At 34.7% G+C, this 22,986-nt stretch overlaps 1 pseudogene; it reads right to left on the reverse strand.

Annotated features, from left to right (window-relative positions):
• Nucleotides 1–15,676: 15,676 nt before the first annotated feature.
• On the reverse strand, nucleotides 15,677–17,146 carry LOC145674941 (NADH-ubiquinone oxidoreductase chain 4 pseudogene; annotated as a pseudogene).
• Between the last annotated feature and the right edge of the window lie 5,840 nt (nucleotides 17,147–22,986).

The following is a 22,986-nucleotide window of genomic DNA, read 5'->3' on the forward strand; positions in this document are numbered from 1 at the left end:
CTGTATATTTATTTGCAGCTACTTTCATCGCAGATAACTTCTCAATATTCGCATTACAGCATTTAGGTAGAGCATATCGAAAATCGGATCGTGGTTCAAGACAAAAAACTAGCTAGCCCCAAACTGTCACGTAAGAAATTCACGAATCGCAAAAGTAAAGTGAAGAGATTGAGAGCGGTAATTCCTTAATCGCTCTCTCTCAACTCTCTCTTATCTGCATTTATACATATAAAAGTGTATGTATGTATGTTCCATCATAACTCATGTATGCCTAGAGCAGGGTTTCTCAACCTGGGAGTCGCGGCCCCTAGGGGATCGCGAAGATAGGCGGAAGAGATAAATATAGTTAGAATCTAATACCAGAAATTATTTTTAAATATTATTTTTAATTTTGTTCTGATAGGCATACTTTTATTTTTTATACACACTGTAAAGAACAATAAAAAATAAGTCTACTGAACATTTTCAAAGGGTGTAGAATTCGTGTTACTATTTGGTTCAAAGTCTCTTGTCGTCGCGAATTCTGTCGAGAAATTTGAAGCTTAAAATATACAAAACGATAATCATGCCTGTTGTTCTGTATGGTTGCGAAACATGGTCGCTTACTCTGAGGGAAGAACATAGACTGAAAGTATTTGAGAACAAGATCCTTAGACGAATATTCGGACCCAAGAGGAACGGGAATGGGGAATGGCGGAAACTTCATAACGAGGAACTACATAATTTATACGGTTACCCAACATTGTTAGGGTCGTCAAGTCTAGGAGGCTTAGGTGGGCAGGTCAGGTAGCTAGAATGGAAGAAAGTAGAAACGCTTTGAAAGTCTTGACCGGAAGACCAAACGGAAAACGACCATTAGGAAGACCTAGGGGCAGATGGGAGGACAACATTAAGATGGATCTCGCTGAGATAAGAATACAAAGTAGAAACTGGATCCAATTGGCTAAGGATAGAAGTCAGTGTAGAGCTTTTGTGAACGCGGCATTGAACCTCCGGGTTCCATAGGCCATAGAGTTAGTTAGTTAGTAGAGTTGTTTAAAAATGAATTTAAATCAAAGAGGTATGATATAAAACTAATGAGAACTGTATATACAATTAAATAAATACAATTAAAATTAAAATTAAATACAATTAAAATTAAAACCTAATGAGATACCTAAGCATGGTGTAATTTCACTAGTGCAGCAACGCCCGGTTCAATCTTCATGACGAATATTATCAAGCCATTTTCAACTGATAAGCGATTTCTTATCTTTGTTTTAATGTTTACCATAAAAAAAAACACTTTCGCACAAGTACGATATAGCAAATGGAATTATTACTTTTAAAGCAGCAATCACCAGACCAGGATATTTTTCTCTCCTCATCAAGCAGAACTTGTCCAAGTCTTCGTTACAGAAAACCAGTTGCAAAGACTTGTCGCATGATCATTCTATTATTTGGTCAAGAAGTTGTGGGCTTAGATCGGATACGTTAATGGCCTCTTCAATGAAGGAGTTTAACATCCATCTTGAACCAGCACCTTCGTCGTTGGGAATATAGATATTACAGTTACTGTATCCACTGTCAGTGCCGGGCGCCGAAAAGAGGGGCCACACATTTCGGAGGAAGTGTGTTACTCAAGTTAGGAAAGTGCATGTGCACATGTGTAAAATAGAAGGAAAAACGTAATAAAATGTGCTCAAAATTAAGGAAAGGTATTGTTTATTTTGAAAATGTTATTGAGCTTCGTGCCAACCATGGTGGCGCTTCGTAGCTAGTCTGTCGACGTCACTCATATATACGGTGACATCGTACTATACTCTCGCCCCGGGCAATGATTTTCCATGGCACTGTTCACTATAAACAAAAAAATGGATTCTACTATTATAGAAATAGGTATGTTAAAAATCCCACACAAGCTTATTATAAAACAAATTATAAAAGGGTCGCTGGCAAGAGCGTATGATAAAAGGGGATCGTGATAGGAATTAGATTGAGAACCACTGGCCTAGAGTAATTTTAACCACATTTCTTATAGTTTCAAAAAGAGTGCTGTCGGGTTACCTATGGTGAATGGGAGGGGGATACATATAAAAGATTGCTAGAAAATGATCGATATTAGATTCATAGTTTTCGGGGTCGCTTAGATAAATAGTGAGACTTTCAATTACGCTTAACTCCGATTAAGCTCTCATTAGCAGGGATGGGCACGAACGACTTTTCTTTGAAACTCGACTCGACTCGAAACAGACATCTTTGAGGTCTACTCTTGGACTCGGCGCGAAAAATATCTTCCAACTCGACTCGGATTAGAGTCAAGTCCAACCAAAACGAGCCAAATCCTGTGTGTAGTCCTACCTAGACAATAATTATTCTATCATCAATTATACTACTGTTACTACAAATAATAATAATAATAATAATAATAATAATATTATTATGACAACACCGTGTACAAACATGAACGATAGATGGTTAGTAAAGGAATACTAAAAGCTAGTTGACTGCCGACGTCGGTAGTCATGAAGTTTACAAGGCAAGGACATCGTTCATTACCCTAAGCTGTAAGCGTCGGTGGACTACAGATGGTCAACTATTAAACTCTCGCCAGAAATTGGTGGCCCCGCAGCGACGATCCGTGATGGCCCAAGTTCCATTTTGAAAACTTTACTACCAGCGGCTGAGACGCGATGAAACGCCAACGAACCACAAAATTACTCTCCCAAAATATGTTAAAATGCCTATATGTGTGATTTGTTTATGTTTAGGCGAAACAAAAAAACACAAAACAAATACCCCGGGGTGGACGCGAACCATCAATATTACGATTACTAGGCACGTGTTCTTCTGACTTCCCCACGGAAACGATCATAAAAAGCTTGGTTGTTGAAGGATAAATCATTGACGTCTTAATTTAGCCAATCAGACAAACCCCTACATCTCGAGTTCTAGGAGGTCATACCGTGAACCGTTTCAGATTTATTGCTTTCTGGTGGAGTACTATCCATGCGCAAAATTTGGGCATAATAGCCGACATGCATCTTCGGTGCCTCTTATCTTTAGTACAATTTTAACCAGAGATGGTGTGGGTCAATGAAAATTTGATCCACGACCCACCATGACCCACTATGACCCACCAACCAAATGACCCATTGGCCCACTCTGACCCATCAACCATCGTGATCCACTCTGACCCACCACCAACTATGAACCACTCTGAACCATTGCGACCAACTCCGACCCACCAAAACCCATCGACATCAACTCTGACCGATGACCCACGTCCTCCTCTCCATTGACTAAAGAGATTACACTTGTAATAAAACAAGACTGTGAAATTATCACTTATCGGAGTTTGAATTTCTACCGTCATTGGCTCAAGCACCTCTTTGTTACAATACTGGTGGGTCTGACCTTTACGATATATAATGGCAAAGTGTTTCTCATCTTCCGAATTAAAATGAATTTAAATTTATCATATGTAATTATTTCTTTGTTGCCTTACAGACACATTTCAGTAGAAAATAGGGTGAAATTTAAAAGTTTCGAATCAAGGAAAAGTAGACCAACGTAAAAAAAAAAAAAAAAAGAGAGAGAGAGAGAGAGAGAGAGAGAAACTAATTTTCTATATAATTAAGCATGCCGTACTAATTGAAAATGCCCATGTAATTAAGTTTAGAATACAAATTTTATGGCCATTTTTCTCTAACTTTATGGCTTGATTGCCTTATGCTCGGAACGCTCCATTAAACACCAGCTTCAGCAATTATAAATAGAAAGCAGTGGGTATAAAATTCAATAAGAACTTTAGTTTGCATTACTCAATTTTATTCTCAACTAATATCAATTGTTTTCGATTATTTTTACAAATCAACCCACTACCAATTTCCAATATATAGAAAATGCACCCCCGTCCCCCCGCTCATAAAAGACAATTTTAAAAAATGCTAGGGCATATTCTCTTTATTTTTAATAAAGAGTTATATGCTGAATTTCAGCTCTCAGTTGAACGGCTTGTGAGATACTAAATTTTTCGCAAAAAGTCGGACTTCTACTCCCCCTAAGGATATGTATTATAATGAAAGTGACACGCGTATGACAACTTCCCAGTTGGGATTGGAGCCTGATTATATACCAAACGTCAATTCATTTGACTTTGCAATTTGACCGTGATGATTACGCAGACATAGTTACTTTCAATTTTTTATGATGCATATCCTTATTTCATATGTTACAGATGATTCAAAAATATTTTTTCAAGCAGTTAGCTCCTCTAGAATCTCACAGGCTGCATCCCAAAATCCAACTCCTACTATCCTATGACAATCCAAAAGTGACTGAACTTTTTTATTAGGAACAAATGACAAAAGAAAAATGGAGATCTTGAAAGTAAAATGTAGAAAAGCTCGGTGCCCCCAATAACTCCATATTTCTCCGCCCCTTCATTCCGAACTTAAAAATAAAACTTAATTCGAATATGGTTAATTAGTGAATTTATTACAGTTAAATTCCACTCACTACATGCTACAGCTACAACTATGTAAGAAAAAATAACAACTGTGAAACATGTTCTGAATTACTATTACATTTCTTACGCTATTATTAAACATATTAGAATAGTAAAAGAGGATTGTTCGTGAAATAGTATATTTGCTCATGATTTTTAACTTTTTCATACGGAAAAAATTAAAATATTATTCAAGTTTTAAAATTTGCACTCTGCAAATATGTTGCCCTCTAGGCAATGGGACTAATGTGGACTAATGGGAAATGCTGCACTGTTAGCGGCGCTGAAAACTTACGATTCGATTCTAATATCGGTTGATTTCGATATCTTTATGTCGCTACCACCCTGGGTGCTAATGGGAGCTTAATTGGACTTGAATTGAAAGTAGAGCTATTCACCTAAGCGACCACGAAACTATGGATTCAATAATAATATCGACCCGTTTCTAGCATTTTTGATATGTATCCCGACAGTACTCTTTTTCCAGACTGTAAGAAATATAGTAAAAATTGCTCTAGATATATCAGAATTATGTTGAAACACACACATAAATCCACTTTTATATTCTGTATAAATAGAGAGAGAGTGAGCGAGCGAGCGAGCGAGAGAGGGCGACTCAAGGCATCACAACTCCACATTGCAAAAGCATATATCAGGAATTGAATTGAAAATATATGTAAAGACTTTCTGCTGTGACATGCTTCATAAGGACAATTCCAGTCTGCTCACGTGACCTTTGGGGTTCATGAATTTTTTTGCGAGCGTTCCGACTTTGGATTCTCTGTTTATACCCTCTGTTTATGCATCGAATAACTTTTCAAGAACATAAATGACATTCTATATTATGAATGTTGAGAATTACTCTCTATATGACAAATAGCTGCAAATAAATACACTACATGATATATTTATTGCTATTGAACGAGTTTCTTATGTTGTATTTACATACTCATATATAATACCGACCTACTGTGAAAATTATATCAGATGTTATATTTTAAACATAATAATTACTATGTTCTGCAATTATTATGTTATATATAAACAACTTATGTATTTTAATGTAATTATTTTATATAATTTTTCATGCATTGCTGAAAATATAATTTAAAAAAAAGTATTGACCCAGATGGGATTCGAACTCACAACCTTATGATTTGAAATCCGACAGCTTACCAATGAGCTAACACAAGGACTTCGAGAACTAAGCTTCTAGCGATGTATAACGGATCTCAAGATAATTATGACATTCATATCCATTACAAACGCTGTTTCTGTTCTACTTTGACTTTTATTTTAGTACTCAGGCGATAATTATGTTCTATTTCTTAACTTTGAGCATTCTTTTACATATGGAAAGATTCTTTAACGTATTTAAATGCTCCATTACGTATAGAGAGCTAAATGACAAACAAGCATGTGGTCACATTAATAAAAGGTTTCGAAATATTGTATCATTAAGTATTTCAATCAATGTTGCTTTTTTAAACACTTGGTAACAAGTCTTATTATATTTAAAAGAAGAAAAACACATCTGCAAACTTTTTCCCGATTGCAAAGGCTGGCTTGGAGGTTCGAACCTGGCTTACTTTTTCCCGAAGATACCCGAAGCTGGACTTAGAAAATTTTTGCCTCAAAACACCAACAAAGAATGCGCTCAACCTTTTTGAGACAAGGTGTACATGGTTAGAACCAAAACTTTTTTATTCAAAAGGCATTTACAATATCTTCATATAAATCTATAAACAATAAAAGGAACTTCAATTAAATATCTCAAACATGAATTGCATCTAAAAGGAACAAAAACCAAAGTACTTGATTCTTTTTTGCTCTCAATGCACCATATATGACATACAACAAATACTCAAAATATTTATATGAAAAAACCTATATTGATATCTATATGGACAATTCTAGAGAGTTCTGTATTTAGTTAATAATAGCCTGTGATATATATTTAGAATTTCACTCTCCTAAGAGTAGTGTGAATAAAATAAAGCCGTCTAAGATGTTAAAGCTAGCTAAAGCAACTGCAGGATAGAATATGCATATTATGTAATGCCTCTGAACATTTATTTCACATTATATCCCATCGTCTTACTTAGCCAACGGGATAGAAGAATAGAATGAGAATACTAAAAATGCAATACAATCAAATAAAATAATGCCATTTAAAAGGTCAAACTTCGAAGATTCAAAATAACATTTACATACATTTCGATAGACTAATTTTTTTATTTCTTTTTTTATTTTACAATCCAAACATATTTCACATAAAACGTTCAATTTCTATGGCCTCATCATTATCATTCCCACTACCAAGTTGTAATTAATGTACAATAATATATTTTGCTATGAAGCCGAGTGCGTATCTGTTGCACGTTAATATTTTTTCAATAAGCGTATTGTTTTACTCTGCGACTAGTTTAAATCAATTTCAGTCTATAAAGTTAGTACAATGTAAAACTTTACAATTACTGTTTCTACTAATACAGACAACTCCTTCTTAAAACACGAAGATTTACTTTTCACATTCCAAATAATCACACAGCTACATTTGTTGTCCTCTTGTGAATAATTATTTATATCTCCACTAAGAATCTCTCTCTCTCTGACTTAACGATGGGCGTGAGTGATCTACACGGATACTCATAGTCACAGAGTAGAGGACACCGCATCCAATCTTCTTCCAACTTTCTTTTAAAGTACTCTTTTGAAAAACTGCTGTCACGCATGTTATTGAGATACATGCAATACTGTCCATGGTATCCATTCCGAAATTCCTCACTGCTTGAAAGAAAGGAAAAAGATATAATTCACATTTTGAGTACAAAAGTAATATGATACATAGAATTTAATATTTTCAAAAAATTAAGTATTAGAAAATTGAATCTACTTTGCATTACATCACATGAGATTTATTAAGCAATGTAATTCAGGCACTCCTGGAGCCACATATCAATGTTTATTCTATCACTACATTGATCACTAGAACATGGCTATGAGGGACAGGAAAACACAGCGGTAGAGCATTTACCTCTGGTGCATAGGGTCCTTGGTTCCATCCCCGACCAAGTAACCTTGTCGTGGAGAACATCGTGTCCCTGGGTTTTCTCGGGATACTCCCATTTCCTCCTATAAAAAACGTTTTAGTGAGCGGTATAGTAGTAGAAAATGCATTGATAAAAGGCCAAGAGAGGACCTAAAATAAATTGCTGTTATGAATCTCAAGTCCTAAGATGCAACAGAGGCATTTTTTCACTATCAGGTAGTTCAAAAGTAGTGAGCCTTTTGCACAAAAGATGGTGTGAGTATCCCTAATCTCAGATTATATGAGTCTCAGCGAGTAAGGCTTAACATCATTCGTTAGCCGACGGTTGAAGGAAGTATATGGAAAATGTATCGAAATTCTCGCATTCACACGTAAGATATGTCGTGAAAATATGTGTGTTTTCGGCAAAGCTGCATTACATCTTACGATTTTATTGCGATAAAGATATAAATGCTGCGAAGGTCGGCAGCGAAATTAATGTAGTTTATGAACAAGATACGTTGAAAACAGCAAAAACACAATTCAGTCGCTTTCGTTCCAGAAATTTTGATGTCCAGAATGCAACTCGCTGTGAGCGACCAACCACAGAAAAAGTGGATGATATTCTGAGAAAAGTACAGAAATATGATCGGCACTAATGACATTACCAATGACCTAATGTCCATCATCAAATAGTATTAAGTCATTTGCATAAAGCTAGGTAGAAAAAAAGAGCACGACATTTTAGTGGCATATGAGCTGACTCAAAGAATTATACACGATTAAATTTTATCTGAAAATCTTACTGAAACGTAACGAATTCGAGCCATTTTTGATACAGTTGATCACAAGTGATGAAAAGCAGATAACCTACAACATCAATCTACGGGAAAGATTGAAGTCGAAGAGACCAGAATTTCTACAATCTCTGGCAAAGCTTATACATAACCACGGTAGATTAAGCTGTGCGTTTGGTGGAATTGAAAGAGTATCTTGCACCACGAACTGATGATGTCGGGCAGAACGACAGACTCGGACCTGAATTGTCGACACTTAATGTGAGTGTGCCTAGGAATTCAAATTAAACGGCTGGAACTTATCAACGGCAAGAGTGTGGTAAACCAGGCTAACATCATTAGTATGCTTACATATTTGACTTGTCAGAAACTGAGAGAACTCGGTTCAGAATAGATGACCATACGATCAGAGACAACTTGATAACTGCATACTGTAATCTTGCATTGGAAAGCGTGCAAGCATACAACAAACTGGATTCCAGTAATAAAAGTTGCATGGGTGCAACCTTGCATTCAGTGTTCCATTCAAGCTTGACTAAAGAGTTTTACGCTGGCAGCAAGCCAATAAGCCAATGAACTACCAATGATGCTATGACGCTCTGCGAACCATCTAAAATATTGCATGCAAGTACTACAAAAGGCAAATTGTATGAAAGCACGTGTTAATACAGCAAGCGTAGAAAGCCTGAAGCCACACACGCACCAAATGGCCGAAAGCTTTCATGCTACCGTATAGCACGGACATGGCACTGTTAGACTATTGTTTGTTTCGATGTCTGGAAAACTCCTTGAGCAGTGTAACTTAAAATTTAAAAAGAAATCTGTTGAAACCGTGTGTCACAATTTTTGACCACAAACTACAGAAGGTCTCAAGCAGCGGGATTATGGAGTTGCCGAAGAAGTGAAAAAAGGTCGTTGACTAAACTGTTGCAAATATGGTTCATAATATTTCCTAATCACAACTAACATACTCTCAATTCTACCCTACAAAGGCTCGATATTTTTAGACTACCTGACACTTGCAAACAACTTCCTTTATCTGTATACTTACGAACATGTTTTGAGTTCGGTGTCTACTGCTGCTGCGTACACATTTTGCTCAGTAATGCATACGAACTGGATTACGTTAATTGCCCTTAGGTTTGGACAGTTTTCTTTAGCTTTTAAAATAGTTCCTTACGTGATTACTTATATATGCTTTGATATGTATTAAACTGAATAAAAACCGACTACTTCAAACGACGTTTACGCATTGTTCTATATACAGTTTTCAAGAAAAACACTACTTTGCCAGTTACAAAAACGAACAGCCGACCAAATGTCAACTTTCTTCAACGCGAAAGTGGTGCGACCAATTTTTAGTGTAGATCACCTCAAGTTTGTATTCTAATGCCTTATTTTATTAGCAGTCTTTAGCTATGGGCTATTACCTAACCTACTGAGTAGATGATGCTATAAAAGTAGTCAGAGACCCTTAGGGGGCGCAGAAGGACGGATGCGGGCGCTTTTTTTGTCAACACTTTTACCCATAAACATATTCGAGTAAGTAATGAGCTTGCAGCACATTGGGTAGATTATACGACCGTGACATTATATCATTTATTTTCGTACAGATTAAGAATATACGGCTAACTTGATATAAGAGTGACTCACTCCTTCAAGAGAATAGTGTCATCATGCGTCATGAACAACTTTTCTTGGCGTATGCCAATACCCTACTAGGAACAGGTTATGATGAAAGCCGCCAACAAAAGTTATAAGCAATGGTGCATTTAGAAGGAAGTCACATCGGTTAAAATTAGTTCCATCGTTTCAATTCAACTTAACAAACTTGCTAATGTTTTGATTACATGTACTATACAATGGTTAGTAAGTTTGGTAAATTTTCTTATCTTAATTTGAAGTGATAAAAATTTAATTTTTACTGTTGTAACTTCCCTCAGGGTTCGCCATTGATTACAAGTCTTTCACTATTTAGCTCCTAATACTTTCTACTCTTTTATTTTCTTGGAGCCTACCCACTAACTGCACACGGATTTATAGTACACTTGCAAACTTGTTATATATTAAAAAAGACAAGTGCAAAGGCTGCACCAACCTGTGCTACGTGACCTGCACAAGGTAGCATTACATCTACTCCGAATCAGAGCAAAGCGAGCTTGAACGACCTGCTCGCGCGTCCTTATCGAACACGAACGTCAGTGATGATGGATATATGCATAAAGAAAAACAAATGTAAAATCTAAAGACTAACTTGTGGTACTTGTTCAAATAGGTAGCTTTGTATTATGACTCCATAGAATTTAACATTTTTTACGCTGCTTTTATCTCTACATACGATTTACATGTTCTCTATTTTATAACCCGACCGGGGTTCGATTGTCATGTTCGGGCAGTTAATTTTATATTTAAAGCGGACTTAGTGGTTAGAGGGAATAAGTACTTCACGCTGGAGGTGGGCGTGGTTAAAGTAAATATCATGCAAGCATCCAAGTTAAATAACAAATCAAAATAAATGTGAGAGGACACGCTGCCCCTTTAGCATTTGTATACGTGTTGTTTCCGCGAGTTTTGCGTTTCGCTCACTTCGAGCGGTGTGACTAAGCGCTCCGCTCAGTAACCTTCTGAACTCTACCAATGTTGTCTAAACTTCACTGGCAACATTGACGACACAGGATCAGCAGCAGTGTAGAAAGTAATAACAGGTGGGAAGGTATAAAGAAAAGAATATAAATAAAAATGCAACTATGAAGAATTATTTGTAAGTGAATTAATAATGGAACAAGAAACTTTTAAGGACTTGTTTCGTGTTAACCTGAAAGTCAAGGTAAGAAACTAACAAGTGGGCCGTATTCGTGAAGAAGAAAGACACTGCAAGAAAACATCGCACATTTTTATTGGGTATCGTCGTATTGAAAACACTTGCATAATATAGTTTGTTTGCATTCGTCATAGTAAAAAAGATATATATATATATATATATATATATATATATATATATATATATATATATATATATATATATATATATATATTAAGCAATTGAATTTAGCACGGATTCACGTACTAATGTCTACGAAAAGGATTAAAACAAGTGATATATGTATACGGTATACAACACACTAAAGCATGCTTTGTACTCGTAACCTTATAGAATTCTTTTGATATAATCGTTTAAACATATGCGCATATAAAAAGTAAATATAAAACATTGATACAGTATTTAATTAGAGCAATATAATAGTATTCATTTCAAATACTTCACACCTAACCCAATCTATTTTATTGAATACAGCATATCAGTGATACAAGGATTAAATATAATTAAGTTTCTTGCGCCAGTCAGTATTAGTAGAAGTCAATCACTTGTATACACTCTAGAGGATCAGTAAATATAGAACGTCATGTATATAATGAGCGCACAATACGAACGCATTACTTATATTGAATTCTTTCAACCTTAAGCTCAAATTTTGAACATATATCCAGATCTGGAACATATACACAGATCTTTTCAAGAATAGCTACCCCAGGACGTTTAAATCAAGTAGCAGCCAATATTACACGCACAGGCTTATTCTTCGGCCAATGTTCAGAAATTTGTGGTGCAAATCACAGTTTCATGCCAATCGTTGTTGAAGCCTGCCCTCATTCAGTATTTATTAACTGAATAACAAAAATAATACAAGAACTCTCATTGGGTGGCTGAAAGTAAGCAATGGTCTCTTAAACCAAAAGATAGTAAAATAACAATTACTTCCAATGGAAAAATTACTTAAATTATAACATAAGCATGTCAAGCTTAAATTACTACTCAATAGTATTTTTCTATTCCACAAATATCTCCCCTAAAATGACTCATATTATTTATTATATTTTCTCTATGCTACCTTCTATTTGCATCTATTATATATTTTAATTCAAATACTCCTCAACCTTCCTTAGATACCGCTAATATTAAGAAAACAACCATAAATTGAAAGTGATAACAAACCTTTTCTCAACTTTTGATCCCTCTACTTCAATTATAAATATATAATTTAACTGACTTAGAACAGTACTTGGACTCCTAATTATCCCAATCCCATTTTGATTTCTACCAGGGCGACCAAACATTTTATGAAATAAAATTACCCTAACTCTTCATAATGAATTCAAAACTATTCTTGGGCCCACTAGCCATCAAGGAAGGACCTTCTTATTTATTTCTTTATTCTCCTTCAACTTGTTTAATAATTTTATAGGTCTATTCCCTTATGTATTTACTAGCTCCAGACATCTAACCTTTACATTAACCCTCGCCCTGCCTCTTTGAATAAGCTTCATAATCTACGCCTGAATCAATCACACTCAACATATATTTGCCCATCTCGTTCCTTCTGGAACTCCAGCTCCTCTAATGCCATTCATAGTATGCATTTAAATAATTAGTAACATCATTCGGCCCGGAACCCTAGCTGTCTGGCTAATAGCAAATATAATTGCGGGTCATCTCTTGCTAACCTTATTAGGTAACACAGGGCCTTCCCTATCTCTTTCCATACTCTCATTACTAATAATTGGACAAATTACCCTTCTAATATTAGAATCTGCTGTTGCAGTAATTCAATCGCAGTACTAGTCATATTATATTCAAGAGAAGTTACTTATGTCAGCACCACAGAATCATCCCTACCACCTAGTTGATCAAAGTCCCTGACCTCTTACAGGAGCTCTAGGAGCCTTAATTACAACCACAGGTCTCACTAAGTGATTCCACCAATATGATCCTTTTATATTCTTTCTAGGTATACTTATTACATTATTAACTATAAGTCAATGATGACGAGACGTAACTCGAGAAGGAACATACCAAGGATTACATACTATACAAGTTACATTGGGTCTTCGATGAGGTATAATTTTATTTATTATTTCTGAAGTATTCTTTTTTGTTTCATTTTTCTGGGCATTCTTCCATAGTAGACTAGCACCGACAGTAGAAATTGGATCCTTCTGGCCTCCAGCAGGCATTGCCCCATTCAACCCAATACATATTCCCCTACTCAATACTGCAATCTTACTAGCCTCAGGCGTTACTGTAACATGAGCTCATCATAGATTAATACAAGGTAATCACACTCAAGCCACACAAGGCCTACTACTCACAATCCTCCTAGGTCTATACTTTACTGCCTTACAAGCATATGAATATTATGAAGCCCCATTCACCATCGCAGATGCTGTCTATGGCTCAACATTCTTTATAGCAACGGGCTTCCATGGTCTCCACGTTATTATTGGTTCCACATTCCTAGCTACTTGCTTACTACGTCACCTTTTATCACATTTTTCTCCCACTCACCACTTTGGATTTGAGGCTGCTGCCTGATACTGACACTTTGTAGATGTAGTATGATTATTCCTTTACATTTCTATTTATTGATGAGGAGGTTAGCCTATTTAATATATATAGTATATTTGACTTCCAATCAAAAGGATCACCTAAATGAAATAGGCAATTAATACAATTTTAACGGCCGGTCTATTAACTATTATTATTTGCTTAATCGTTATAGCTATTTCAACCCTTCTTTCTAAAAAAGTTATTAACGATCGAGAAAAAAGTTCCCCCTTTGAGTGCGGATTTGATCCTAAGTCATCAGCTCGAATTCCCTTCTCCTTACGATTCTTCCTAATTGCCGTAATTTTTCTCATCTTCGATGTAGAAATTGCCCTTCTACTTCCAATAACAATTACTATCAACAGCACTAATACATTATCCTGATCTCTCGTCAGACTAACATTCTTAGTAATTCTCCTAATAGGACTTTATCATGAATGAAATCAAGGATCCCTAACTTGAGCTGACTAATAAACGGGATAATAGTTAAATATAATATTTGGTTTGCATCCAAAAGGTGTTGCTATCAACTTATCTCATAAGTAGGAAGCAAACAATTTGCACTCAGTTTCAACCTGAACCTTTGGTGTAGCACCTCCTAAAATTGCCATCACTACTAATCCCAGTATTCCTCTACATATAACTCACCTTTCATTATCACTAATAGAATGAATATTAGCACCCCCAAAGCCCTTGCCTGTTAAATAAAATCTTAAACGTACTGAATAACATACAGTTAGGCCCGTAGAAAAGAATAATAAGAAAAAGCTGATTACATTAATTAAAGGCAAAGAAGAAACTTCCAAAATTAAGTCCTTAGAATAAAACCCTGCTAAAAATGGTATTCCACATAAGGCCAAGTTAGCTACATTTAAACAAGACAAAGTGAGGGGCATCTGACTTACAACTGCTCCCATTCTACGAATATCTTGTGTGTCGCCCACACCATGAATAATTGCTCCTGCACATAAAAAAGTAATGCCTTAAATAAAGCATGTGTTAATAGGTGAAAAAAAGCTAATACAGGGAATCCTATAGACAAAATTATTATTATAAGACCAAGCTGACTTAAAGTAGATAAAGCAATAATCTTCTTTAAATCATATTCATAATTAGCACCAATACCAGCTATAAATATTGTCAATCCTGATAATAAAAGCAATACATCTCCTATATAAACACTCAATAAAACATCTCTAAAACGAATTAGCAAGTAAACTCCCGCAGTCACAAGTGTAGAAGAATGAACTAATGCAGATACTGGCGTGGGGGCGGCCATTGCTGCTGGTAATCATGCAGAAAAAGGAATTTGTGCACTTTTTGTTATTGCCGCCAAAATAATCAAACTAGAAATAACTACTATCTCATTATTACTTAAAACTCTATGCAAATAAAAGACATAATTTCAACTTCCATAATTCAATATTCAAGCAATAGCTAATAAAATTGCTACATCTCCAATACGATTAGAAAGGGCAGTCAATATGCCAGCATTATAGGACCGCACATTTTCATAATAAATAACTAAACAATATGATACTAATCCTAATCCATCCCAACCAAGTAGGATTCTAATTAAATTAGGAGAGACAATTAGTAAAACTATCGAAAGAACAAATATTAATACAAGTATAATAAACCGATTAAGATATCGCTCGGATCCCATATATTGTTCACTGTAATAAATTACTATTCTAGAAATATAGAGCACAAATCTTATAAATATAAATGATATTCAATCAAATAGAAGAGTTATAATAATTTTATTTCTATTAAAAGAAATAACTTCTCATTCAATAAATACACTATATCTATTGATTAAAAAATTCAAACCTATTATAAATAAAAAAATACTTATTCCATTTAAAAAGGCAAATCTAGTTACACAAATTGAAAAAGGTCAGACCATGGCCTAAGGGCAATTAAACCTTCTTTAGTTCCACAAACTAAAATTTTATTCTAAACTACTCAAGCAACTACAACCACAAGAATCTCGGCCCTGCAAAAAAGATTAATAAATTTAAGGGTAATCAGTGTAATATCAATAATAAATATTCTCGCACACTTCCCCCTCAACAAGAATATAAATTAGAATAAGGTATTCCGTGTTGAGTATATGAATACAAATATAATCTATATGCAGCTCTAAAAAAAGAAAGTAAAGCTAAGCCTAATATACTTAATCAAGATCAACCAACAATTCTATTTAACAGACTAATTTCTCCTAATAAATTTAATGTTGGGGGCGCAGCTATATTAGCAATTCTTAATAAAAACCATCACAGTCCTAAGCTCGGCATAAAAGATAATATTCCTCGATTAATTAATAATCTTCGACTTCCTAAACGTTCATAAGAAATATTTGCAAGACAAAATAATCCTGAAGAGCAAAGACCGTGAGCAATCATTAATGTAAGAGCACCTCTAAATCCCCATAATCCCATCGTTAATAGTCCCATCAATACTAACCCCATGTGAGCAACAGAAGAATAAGCGATTAAAGACTTTACATCAACTTGTCGTAAACATACTAATCTAACTGATCAAATACCTACAACTCTAATCCCAAATCAAATTAAATTTATACTTACAGCTACATTTTCTATAAAATATATAATACGTAATAACCCGTACCCTCCTAACTTCAATAAGACTCCCGCCAAAATTATTGAACCACTTACAGGCGCCTCAACGTGTGCCTTAGGTAATCAAAGATGAACTAGAAATATAGGCATTTTAATTAAAAAGGCAACAACTAAAGCAAAATACCATATATAATATGTAATCCCTAAATCTATTACACTTCTCATATTAATCATCAATAAGCTACCCTTAATATATTCCAAATAAAAAATACCAATCAAAAGTAGAAGTGAAGCAAACAAGGTATAAAACAATAAATATATCCCTGCCTGCACTCGCTCGGGTTGATAGCCTCAGCCCAAAATTAAAAATAATGTGGGAATTAAAGAACCCTCAAAAAAAAATAAAATATAAACAATCTAGAAGAAGAAAATCTCAAGTATAGTAAAATAAGTAATAATAAAACTAAACTAATAAAACTCGCTCTATAAAATGAACTTCTTAACACACCTTCTCTAGCCATAATCATAAGAATAACAATTCAAATACTTAATAAAATCAATGAATATCTCAAACTATCACTCCGCAAATAATAGCCCACTTCCCAAGGAACCAATCCCATACTATTTCTTATTATAAATAAAAAACAAACTCCAATAAGGGAAAACTGAACAACTCACCATAATTTAAAATTAAAGCCTAAAGGTATTAAAAGCAACATAAACATTAAATACTTTAACATCGTAATACAACTAAAGAGTTTAAATAATCACCCCCATGAGTTCGAACAATAGACACTAAAATCGACAGGCCCAAGCTACCCTCACAAACAATGAAAGTCAGAAATAATAAACAAAAATAATTTTCAACATACAAACTACCTAAAGAATAAGATAAAAGTAAAAAACTTATCAACACAATGAATTCAAGTCTTAATAAAACCATTAATAAATGCTTACGCTGAATAACAAAACAAGCTATTCCTAGAATAATTAGAAAACAAGAAAACAAAACAAATAATATTTTCATAAGCTTTTATAGTTTAATTAAAACGTTGGTCTTGTAAACCATTAATGAATAAGATTCTAAAAGTATCAAGAGAAAGTATAAACTTATCCTTAGTCCCCAAAACTAATATTTTAATAAACTACCTCTTGAAATTAAAATAACCTGAATATTACTTATAATTTTAGTAATTTTAAGATTCATCTTAATTCAAATATCTCACCCCTTATCAATAGGGCTAATGCTTATTATCAACACCATTACTACCTGCCTAACTATTTCAACCATAAGAGAATCTCCTTGATTCTCTTATATCCTCTTCTTAGTTTTTCTAGGTGGTATATTAGTTTTATTCATTTATGTTACAAGACTAGCATCAAATGAAATATTTACTCTAACACCTACCCTTTTTTATTAATTTTCCTAGTTCCACTCCTCTTAATTCTTACAATAATTTTTGACCCTCTTATGCTTCCAAACATAGCCTCACTATCAGATCCACACCACTATACAACTAATTATCAAGAAATCCCCGGTATAAAATTTTATATAACATCGATCTTAATAAATACTATTATACTAGCAACATATTTATTCATCACACTAATTGCAGTAGTAAAAATCACTTCATTATATCAAGGCCCTCTTCGGCCCTCTAAGTCATATGTCAACACCAATTCGTTTACATCACCCCCTCTTTAAAATTGCTAATAACGCCTTAGTAGATCCTATTAAGATCTCCTATTAACATCTCATATTGATGAAACTTTGGCTCTCTTCTTGGCCTATGCTTAATTATTCAAATTGCTACGGGCCTATTTCTGGCAATACATTATGTATCAAGTATCGAATTAGCCTTCAACAGAGTAATTCACATCTGTCGAGATGTAAATTTTGGGTGGCTTTTACGTACGTTGCACGCTAATGGGGCATCCTTTTTCTTCATTTGTCTCTACTTACACGTCGGCCGAGGAATATATTATGGCTCTTATCTCTATCTTCATACTTGAAGAGTAGGAGTAGCTATTCTTCTACTAGTGATGGCAACTGCTTTTGTGGGTTACGTCCTGCCCTGAGGTCAAATATCTTTCTGAGGTGCAACAGTTATTACAAACCTACTATCAGCTATCCCCTACCTAGGAACAATACTAGTACAATGAATTTGGGGTGGCTTTGCCGTAGATAATGCCACTTTAAACCGATTCTTTGCCTTTCATTTCCTCTTACCTTTCATTGTAGCTGCCATATCAATAGTACACCTTCTATTCCTCCACCAAACAGGATCCAACAACCCTCTAGGTCTTAATAGAAATCAAGATAAAATTCCCTTCCACCCTTATTTCTCAACTAAGGATACTATTGGATTTCTAACAATAATAACAGGCCTAATATTACTTACTCTTTGAAATCCTTATATACTAGGAGACCCTGAAAATTTCACCCCCGCAAACCCCTTAGTCACACCAGTACATATTCAACCAGAATGATACTTCCTATTTGCCTATGCCATTCTTCGCTCCATTCCTAATAAACTTGAGGGAGTTATTGCTTTAGTAATGTCAATCCTCATTTTAATAATTATGCCATTTTTTCATACTAGAAAAATACGAGGTTTACAATTCTATCCTATTAACCAAATCATATTCTGAATTATAGTTAGTACAGTAATCCTTTTAACTTGAATTGGAGCTCGGCCGGTCGAAGATCCTTATATTCTAACAGGTCAAATTCTCACAGTTATCTACTTCGCCTACTTCCTATTTGTACCATACCTCTCCTCCTTATGAGATCTCCTTTTAAATAAAACTTAGTTCTTTGGCTGAGAATAAGCATATGTTTTGAAAACATACAACAGAGCAAAGCTCTAAGAACTTATTCTCAATTTAATACACTTAAATTAAAAGAGAAATAAAAAGAAGCTTTATGCCCCCTAGAAATAAAAGATAATTAAGAGACAAGGGCAAAAAAACTCTTTCAAGCGAGATATATTAATTTATCATACCGAAACCGCGGCAATGTTCCCCGTACTCAAATAAACCCAAAAGAAATAAATACTACCCTACAAAAAAACAAAACAGAAAAAATATCATGACCTAAAAACAAAACACTAAATAGCGCTCTTATAAACAAAATACTAGCATATTCAGCCATAAAAATAAGAGCAAATCCCCCTGCTCTATATTCAATATTAAATCCAGAAACAAGCTCTGATTCACCTTCTGCGAAATCAAAAGGAGTCCGATTAGTTTCGGCTAAACAAGAAGCAAATCAAACTAATGCTAAAGGAAATGTGATTAATAAAAACCACAGCTCTTCCTGATAATAGCCAAAATTCAACAATCTGTATCTCTCAGCTAAAAATACAAAAGACAATAAAATCAAAGCCAAACTAACCTCATAAGAAATTCTTTGTGCTACTGCTCGCAGACCTCCTAACAAAGAATATGAAGAATTAGAAGATCAACCAGCAATTATCACAGTGTACACACCTATGCTTGTACAACATAAAAAAATAGTAAACCTAAAGAAAAAGTCAGTATAACACTTAAATAAGGACTTCTTAATCATACTAACAAAGATAAAAACAAACTAAAAACAGGAGCTAAATAATAAGGGTAATAATTAGATATAGTAGGAAAAACTTGCTCCCTAGTAAATAACTTAATTGCATCTGCAAAAGGCTGAGGTAAACCACAAATACCCACCTTATTAGGTCCCCGACGAATCTGAATATAACCTAAAACCTTCCGCTCTAATAAAGTTAAAAATTCAACTCCAATTAAAACACAAATAATCAAAATTAAATAAGAAACCACGCCTATAATATAATCATAATACATTATTACTTGGACTTGATCATCCATTATTAGATCCTAAATCTAATGCACTTATCTGCCAAAGTAATCGCTCATTTATTTTTATTCCAAAATAATAAATATTATTAGTACTTGGTCCTTTCGTACTAAAGTACTATCGATAATAAAGGATAGAAACCGATCTGGCTCACGCCGATCTGAACTCAGATCATGTAAGATTTCAAAGGTCGAACAGACCTATATACTAAGCTTCTGCACCTAGATAAAATCTTAATCCAACATCGAGGTCGCAATCTCTCTTGTCGATATGAACTCTCAAAAAAAAATTACGCTGTTATCCCTGAGGTAACTTAGTCTAACAATAATCAATAAAGGATCATAAAAATACCTATAAGTAGTTATATAAAAAAGAGTTTATTTTATCTTCTCTTCGCCCCAACGCAACAATTAAACAATAAATTTATTCATTGCCAACTACAAAAATTATTACTTAAATATAAAGATCTACAGGGTCTTATCGTCCTCTTAAATTATTTAAGCCTTTTCACTCAAAAGTAAAATTCAATGTCACGAATAAAGACAGTCTTCCACTCGTCCAACCTTTCATACAAGCCCACAATTAAAGGACTAATGATTATGCTACCTTCGCACGGTCATGCTACAGTTCCAGCTGGCTACAGGTCATGCTGATTATGCTACAGTTCCAGCGGCTTCCCCAAGGCTTTGTTTCTGCAGGCGGCATATATTCTAGGATTATGGCAATGACCTTAGCGAACGTTCACCCAGAGAATGTTAATTGTTACATGGATGATGTTTTCCTTTGGTCAAATTCGCAAGAACATATGCTAGACATATTAAAGGCAATTTTTGTTCGTTTGCGTACCGCAGGACTTAAACTATCAGTGGAAAAATGTAATTTTATACAAGAAAAATTTTTGCTTTAGGACACATCGTATCGAACAGCGGATACCAGATAAGTGAAAAAAACTATTAAAGCGATAAAATCTTTTCAACCTCCCAAATCTCAAAAAGAATTAAGATCTTTCTTAGGTCTCACGAACTATGTGCGCCGGTTTTGTAAAGATTATGCTGAATTAGTAGCTCCTTTACAGCGCATGACACGAAAGAACACTAAATTTATTTGGGATGAAGAAAAGCAAAAATTATTTGAAAAACTAAAACAAGTTCTTTTAGATGCACCACTATTAGCACCCTATGTTCCAGGAAAGCCCCTACGCTTATGTACAGATGCTTGCACCAAATCCATTGGAGCGGTCCTTCTGCAACAGCAACCAGATGGTTCTTGGTCACCTTTAGGCTATTACAGCAGATTATTAAGACCGGAGGAAACACGACGCCATATTGTAGAAATAGAACTTTTAGCTATTTTGTCTGCGTGCAGAGCATTCAATTTCTTTTTGTCATGTAACGAATTTGAACTGTTAACAGACTGTAAAAGTCTTACATATTTAAAAACATCACCGAAATTATCACCAAAGCTCCTTCGGTGGGCACTTGAAGTTGAATCTTACCGTTACATTCCTATACATATTGCTGGTAAAAACAATCCCGCCGATATTTTAAGAAGAAATACGGACATCGAGAAGACGAAAGAAGATTTCGATCCTGAACAACTGGACGTATTTTTAACTTTCCAACAAGGCTTAGGTGTTGCTAGATTGCAGAAAGAAGATAAATTCTTTGGACCGATCTATGAAGCAATTCAAGATCCCGAAAATTGTTCCACCACATTACAAAAACGAAAAAAATGTATGAAATTAAAGAAGATCGTTTATACAGGATTCATCGTTTCGCTAATGGAAAGAAACTTCTTTTCCGTATACCATACAGCATGAGGGATGCAGTTTTTAACCAAGCTCATTCTGACCCCATGGGCGAAGGTCACTTTGGCTACAGTAAAATGTACAATGCGTTATATAAGAAAATCTATATTCCCAATTTAAAATGTTTTCTACATGAGAAATGTGATACCTGCATAACATGTCAAGTAAACAAACGAAAACAGGGAAAAATAACGTTACATCCACAAACATACCCTCAATTTGGACCGATGGAGTCGATTGTTCTAGACGAAATAGGACCCCTTCCATTGTCTGGAACCCATAGACACAAATACATTCTAGTAATGACTGACATGGCCACACGTTACATCATCGCTAAGTCAATTTCCAATGTATGCGCGGAAGAAATCTCTCAAATTATATATGAAGAACTAATACTAAAGTTTGGGATCCCAAGACAGATCTTATTAGACCGACTTTCCTCTCATCGAGCGAAAATAATGGAAGAAATGAATGAAAAATTCGGAATATCTTTGAATTTTGCCGATACCGAAGCTCATTTCTCAATAGGTTAAGTAGAGAGAATAAACGCAATTTTGCAGGATATGTTAAAACACTACGTAGATAAAGAGATAAATTCTTGGGACATCGTTCTTCCAAGCATAGTTTTTACTTTGAACAACCATGTACATTAAGGGACAAAATTTTATCCTTTCTATCTTCTTCATGGATACGATGCGAGAATGAAAATAGACCACGTTTTTGACTTACCTTATAATCATCAAGAGAATGAGGAACGTTTCTCAGCGCTAAAAGAAGCTCGTGATTTAGCTTACAAAAACTTGCAAAAGCAATATAAACAACAAAGACGATACATGGAAAAGAAATATAAACAAGAAAATTTCATTCCAGATCAACGAGTCTTAATAAAAGAACTAGGACAGAGACCCGGAATTCCAGCTTGTTTTTCCAATAAATATAAATTAATAGGTGAAATACTAGAAATAGTGAATGAAAATTCATATAAAATAAAATACGTGAAGGAAAAGAAGCAAAAAAATTGACACTTCCGATATCCGA

Source organism: Thermobia domestica, chromosome 18, assembly GCF_964235325.1.
Source record: "Thermobia domestica chromosome 18, izTheDome1.hap1.1, whole genome shotgun sequence".
In the NCBI taxonomy this organism is placed as follows: Eukaryota; Metazoa; Arthropoda; class Insecta; order Zygentoma; family Lepismatidae; genus Thermobia; species Thermobia domestica.